The sequence below is a fragment of the Brachyhypopomus gauderio genome, chromosome 8 (assembly GCF_052324685.1).
Source record: "Brachyhypopomus gauderio isolate BG-103 chromosome 8, BGAUD_0.2, whole genome shotgun sequence".
NCBI classification, from domain to species: Eukaryota; Metazoa; Chordata; class Actinopteri; order Gymnotiformes; family Hypopomidae; genus Brachyhypopomus; species Brachyhypopomus gauderio.
In genome coordinates this window covers 21516148-21523060 of record NC_135218.1, presented here as the reverse complement: position 1 = coordinate 21523060, position 6913 = coordinate 21516148, and the positions used below count along the sequence as shown (strand labels likewise).

The 6913-nt window shown below is 48.9% G+C and overlaps 1 non-coding gene across 1 annotated transcript; it reads right to left on the bottom strand.

Annotated features, from left to right (window-relative positions):
• Nucleotides 1-595: 595 nt before the first annotated feature.
• On the bottom strand, nt 596-759 carry LOC143522258 (U1 spliceosomal RNA). Its single transcript, XR_013132972.1, has one exon. It is a non-coding gene; the product is annotated as a U1 spliceosomal RNA (small nuclear RNA).
• Between the last annotated feature and the right edge of the window lie 6154 nt (nt 760-6913).

Below are 6913 nucleotides of genomic sequence, written 5' to 3'. Positions count from 1 at the left end.
CTACTTTGATGGCTAATGGTAACACGGATGCCAGCTCTACTGGGTCGGGCACACCTCTCAGATTTATTAGTTGGAATATCAGGGGTGTGAGTAATCCTGTCAAGAGATGTAAGGTTTTCTCACACTTACAGTTTTTCTCAGTCGATTTGGTTCATTTCTCACTTCATGATTTACACTGGCATCACAAGTGCATTTCTCAAAACAGTTAGTGCAAACAGCAAAACTCAATGAAATACCTACAAAAGCAGATACTTTACTCAAAATTCTTTGTTTTTGCCCCAAAAGCAAATATTTGTAATGTGCCATATTTTGTCAATTGTGATTTTTACACGCCAATCGAAATTTGTCCTCCACTTTTAACCCATCTGTGCAGTCAGAACACACACACACACACACACACTAGTGATTACTAGGGGGCTGTGGATCACACGTGCCCAGAGCGGTGGGCAGCCCTAGCCAGGCGCCCGGGGAGCAGTTGGGGTTAGGTGCCTTGCTCAAGGGCACCTCAGTCATGGCCTCAGGTCTGGGAATTGAACCCATGACCCTCCGGTCACAAGACAAGTTCCCTACCACCAGGCCATGACTGCCCATGTATCAGGGGGGAGCCCGAACGCAGTCCCCCACTACCAGAAATTATGCAGTCGAGATTCCCACATTTGGGGAATTCGCAAGGGTCAGCACAGCCTGAGTGCAATGACTGAGCCTCAACTTGGGCGAACCACCTTCCTGATCATGGTCTCACCCCTGCCAGGTAAGTATATACTATATGTACTATATATACTATTAGGCCTGTGTTGAAAAAATCGATTTTCCGATTCAGAATCGATTCGCATAAGATGATCTGATAATCGATTCGTACGTCCAAAGATCGATTTTTTTGTGAACTTTTACCCCCGCCTCGTCACTGAATTCACGCAGGCGTGCTCGGTCTAACTGTAAAACAACATGGCGTCGGACAGTGCCGGTAACGACGATAGTCAAATCGGCAATCTAAAAGCAGAAGGACAGTTTATCCAATGTCAGTGACTATTTACAGTTAGTCCATGTCACTGACAGTTTACCCAGTGTTTTTACAGTTTAAAAAAGTTAAAAATGTTCTTGTAACGTTGGGCGCAAGGCGATGGACGAGACATAATCCTTTGCACTTTCCAAATTGTTACGTTTATTACATTTACCAAAGCGCAGACAGCGCACATAAAACACGTTTACATAGAACATGTCAAGTCAAGTCAAGTCAAGTAGTCTTTATTGTCATTTCAACCATATACAGTACAGTACACAGTGAAACGAAATAACGTTCCTCCAGGACCAAAGGTGCTACATAGAACAGTACTCAATACAAAACAAAGTGCACTTGTGTGACTCAAACAACGACGAGCACAGGACGCTGCGCGAACACACATTAAATAGACAAACCACATAAACCCCACGTGATGACGAGACGAGTCACAGGTGAGGATTATCACAAGACGCACCCGCACCCACGGAGATCTACAGACGCAGACGAGTAGACGCAGACAACGTTAACAGGGAGGGGTCGGGGACCGTAACATGACAGTTTTGTTATTATATTCGCACTTTAAAGAAAAATACACATTTACATTTTATACTTTCAGTTTATTAAGTGTGAGCGCTTTTAAAATAAAAATGCATTTGGTAGCAACAGCTTTTGGGTGAATTCTTAATTATTTCAATCATAATAATAATGCACTGGTTAGTGTCCCAGTAGGAGTCCACTGTTGCAGATATAGACACCTCAAAGATGTCCTCTGTTTATTGTCCAGCTGTCAGGACCTACCAACTACCAGTAACTATTTGCTGATTAATATCGATATAATACTAGTTTTAACATGTTGCTTCTGTACATAGTCAGGAAACAGCTCAAATACATTTTTAATAACACTAAACCCCGAAATGGATCGAATCGGATCGAATCGATTAAATCGGATTAAATCGAAATAAATCGATTCTTAATCTTCAGAATCGGAATCGGATCGATTCTTGGAATTTGAATCGATACCCAGTATTAATGTAACTTGTACACTGTTTAGCCTCACATCTGCTAATTTCACTCCACTTGTTTCGAAGATGACATCTGATTTCCAAAGATGGGGTAACCTTCCACTTTCATTGATTGGCAAGATTAATGTTGTTAAAATTAATATTTTACCAAAATATATTCACCTAGGGTTAGTACAGATTCATTGCAGAGATGCAGACTTAGCAGAGGACTTGCATTTCCTTGCACATTTTCTAACTTTCACAAATTCACAAATTTTCTTATTTGTTAAAATCTCAATATTTATGGCGTGAATTGGAGTTATCATCTTGTAAGGGGTCTTCTTTATCTGCTTGACTTTATTCTTCTGTAACGTATTGACCAGGCAGAGAGGGATTCAAATGCGGAAGAACACCGCTTTTATTGAAATGAGACGCTGGTACAAACAAAGGCAGGTGAATCACGAGTACTAGGATCAGTAGTAACAGCGTTTTCTTGGCGTGGTCAGGACGGTCCAGGGTCATACCGGGTGAGCAGAAGTCAGGAGGTACAGAGGGATTAGGCAGGAGACAAGGTCGGGGATGTAAGCGAGGGTCAGGACACAGGAGAGCAGACAGGATATAGAAAGGCTTGGTACGCGGCATGAGTCGGCAATACTTCGCAACTGAGATGTGCTGGTGAAGTGCTTAAGTAAGGCTGAAGGGGGCGTGGTAATGAGGGGCAGGTGAGGTTGATAAAGAAAGATCAGGTGGCATTCCTGACAATACCCCCCCGCAAAGGAGCGGCACCTGACGCTCTACGACGTGCTGGGGGGCAACCGCGGCGCCGGGGGGCAGGAAAGTTAGGATGTGTAGCGTGGAAATCCGCGATCATCGTGGGGCAGAGGACATCCCTCGCTGGAATCCAGGCCCGTTCCTCGGGGCCATATCCTTCCCAATCCACCAGATATTGTAGACCACCTCGCCGGCGTCGGGACTCCAAAAGCTCTCGGACAATGTATGCTGGACGACCGTCGATCTCCAGAGGGTCCGGAGGTTTATCATACACAGGGGGCACGGTGAATGGGCTGTAGTGAACCGGTTTCAGGAGAGAGACGTGGAAGACAGGGTTAATACGGTAATGTGACGGCAAAAGAAGCTTGTAGGTAACTGCGTTAACTCTGCTGAGCACTTTAAACGGACCGATGTACCGCGGACTGAGTTTTTTACATCGTTGCTTCAAGTTAAGGTTCCGTGTCGACAGCCATACTCTCTGTCCCGGGTGATAAATCAACGCGGGGAGACGACGACGGTTTGCATTGAGCCGGCGTGTGTGTAGAGCGCGCCGCAAGTGTACATGCGCCAGCTCCCAGGTACGGGCACTGTGTTTAAACCACTCGTCTAGGGCTGGGACATCAGCTGGTGTTTTGTCCCACGGGAAAAAAGCAGGTTGGTAACCATATACACATTGAAAGGGCGTGAGTTTGGTCGCGGAGTGTACAATAGAATTCCGAGCATACTCTGCCCACGGGAGGTATTTATGCCAGTCGTGTTGGGAAACGCAGTATTGTCGGAGAAACCTCCCTAACTCCTGATTGTAACGCTCAACCTCTCCGTTAGACTGGGGGTGGTGGCCTGAACAGTAATGCCAAGGAGTTTGCAGAACTGCTTCCAGACTCGAGACGTAAACTGTGTCCCTCTATCTGAGACGATATCCTCGGGTAAACCATAAATACGGAATACGTAATGGAAGAGGTTAAGAGCTGTATCCATGGCAGTGGGTAATTTGGGGCAAGGAATGAGACGGCACATTTTAGAGAATCGATCTACGATTACCGTAACAACAGTATTACCTCCGGATGTGGGCAAATCTGTCACAAAGTCAACCGCGAGGTGCGTCCATGGCCGGTGAGGAACAGGTAAGGGAAGGAGTTCTCCTGCTGGAAGTGCACGGGGAGTACGGGTCTGAGCACAAACGGAACACGCCAGCACATAATCGCGGATGTCATCCTCCCAGGACGGCCACCAGTAACGCTGAGAGATCAGGTGTTGTGTGCGTGTAATACCTGGGTGGCCAGTGCCCGCCGTATCGTGTGCGAGCTGTAGGATGCGCCCCCGAAGGGATACAGGCACGTATTGTTTCCCCTCCGGACATTCCACCGGGCTGGGTTCGATGCGTAAAGCCTCGTCTAAGTCCTCTTGTACTTCCCAGCGAATAGCTGCGAGGAAACAGGACTCCGGCAGAATACGTCCAGGTTCATGAGTTGCTTCGTCCTTTTCGTGGATCCGTGACAGGGCATCGGCTTTGATGTTCTTTGACCCGGGTCTGTAAGAGACAGTGAAACGAAACCGGGAGAAAAACAGTGCCCACCTTGCTTGTCGCGGGTTTAGACGTCTGGCCGATTTCAGGTATTCAAGGTTCTTGTGATCAGTATAAACAATGAAGGGGTGTTCCGCTCCCTCCAACCAATGACGCCACTGTTCGAGCGCGAGTTTAATCGCCAGGAGTTCCGGGTCTCCCACGTCGTAGTTCATTTCCGCGGGGGTCAGCTTTTTGGAGAAGTAGGCGCAGGGGTATAGTTTCGGCGGGCTTCCCTGCCTCTGAGAGAGAACAGCGCCCACTCCGACCTCGGAGGCGTCGACTTCCACGATGAACTGGAGTTGGGGGTCCGGAAGGTGCAGAATGGGGGCTGACGTGAACGCCTTCTTGAGGAGTGAGTATGCTTGTTCCTCTTCAGCAGCCCAGGTGAATTTCCTATTCCTCCTCCTTTCAGGAGATTAGTGAGAGGGGTAGCCAACTCACCGAACCCTCGGATGAAACGGCGACAGAAGTTAGCGAACCCCAGGAATCGCTGCAGCTCTTTCGTGGAACGAGGGGTCGGCCAGTTTAAGACAGCTTCTACTTTCTGCGCATCCATGGAGATCTGGCCAGGGGACAGCGTACATCCCAGAAACGTCACAGAGGAGCGATGAAATTCACATTTCTCCGCCTTCACGTAAAGATTATGCTCCCGAAGGTGTTGTAAGACTGCCGAGACGTGTCGGCTATGCTCTGAAGCAGACGGGGAATAAATCAGGATATCGTCTATATAAACGAATACGAAGTCATCGATCAGGTCACGGAAGATGTCATCCATAAACGCTTGGAACACCGCGGGGCTGTTAGTTAGTCCATAAGGCATGACTAGATACTCATAGTGCCCTCTGGCGGTAACAAAGGCTGTTTTCCACTCGTCGCCCTCTCGAATACGGATCAAGTTGTAAGCGCTGCGTAAGTCCAGCTTGGTGAATATATTCGCCCCCATCAGACGCTCTTGGGAGGCTGTGATAAAGGGGAGAGGGTAAGCATTCTTTGACGTTACTGCGTTTAGGGCACGATAGTCAATACAAGGTCGTAATCCCCCATCCTTCTTCTCAATGAAAAAGAAACCAGCAGCAACCGGGGAGGTGGATGGTCGAATAAACCTTTTCTGCAGAGCCTCGGTGATGTAGGACTCCATCGCCTGATCTTTAGGGCGTGACAGAGGGTAAGGTTTCGTCTTACGAGGTAAGAGGGCTCCAGGCAGCAGTTCGATTGCGCAATCACAGGGACGATGAGGAGGCAGACGACAGGCACTGTCCTTGTCGAAGACGTCAGCGAATGCGCGATACTGCTCGGGGATGACGTCAGAGAGAGGAGTGTCGGGGCTTTCCACCGAGGAGGACCTGAGTGGTAGGTGCATACAATTACTAAGACAACTTCCCTTTCATCGTACGAGTTCTCGCTTCTTCCAGGAGATTACAGGGTCGTGCATTGACAGCCACGGAAACCCGAGTATGACGGGATCTCGGGGCGTGGATATGAGGAAGAACTCTTTCATTTCACTATGGAACAGACCTACCCGCAACTCTACGGGGCAGGTACGTAGCGTAATCACGCCCTCTCCTATAGGCTGTCCATTCAGTGAATTCACTCTAACGGGGGGATCTATAGGTACGGTGGGAAGGTGTAGGTGGTAGGCGAGGTCCTGGTCTATGAAATCGCCCGCTGCACCCGAATCAACTAACGCAGACAGGTTAGTATTTATGCCGCCCCAAGATATTTGTACGGGTAAGCTAACTTGACTATACTTCAGTAACAATCGGCATGTTAGTGGGGACCTGCCCAGCTGCACGAACTCGTCTGACATCCGAAGACTCGGAGCACATACATTGGAAGGTGGTGCACCAGATGCAGCGACAGGAGCGTCAGTCTTACTGGAGTGGTAAGTCAACAACAACTTGTCAACGTTAAACGGCGCTTGGATAAACTCTGATAAAGTGAGGGCTTCACTACGACAGGCGAGTTCAACCTGGATGTCGTCTCGCAGACCACGGCGGAAAACCGTTTTCAAGGCAGATTCACTCCAACCGCTTCCTGCAGCTAACGTACAAAACTCCCTAGCATAATCAGCAGCACTGCGTTGTTCTTGTTTGATTTCGTAGAGCCGATCTCCCACATCACGTCCGTCTGCGGGGTGATCGAAAACAGCCCGGAACACTGCGGTGAACTGACTCTCCGACTGGAGGGCAGGGTCCTGGCTTTCCCACAACGCTGTACCCCAGGCACCTGCTACTCCCGTGAGGAACGACAGGATGAAGTGGACTCTGTGTAACTCGGCCTGGAACCGGGCTGGATGATACGTGAAGTATATGGAGCATTGCATGAGGAAATTTCGACAGCGATCAGGAGATCCATCGTAGCGTTCCGGTTCTGCTGCAGGAACACTCACGGAGGTGGGAGCAGAGGTCGTGACGAGGCGGACAGCATGACAGTATGATATCCGTGAGTTGGCGGACCGTTTCAGTGAGAGTCGCGATGGTTACTTCTGCTGGATCCATTTGTTGGCGAAGTATTTCTGTAACGTATTGACCAGGCAGAGAGGGATCCAAATGCGGAAGAACACCGCTTTTATTG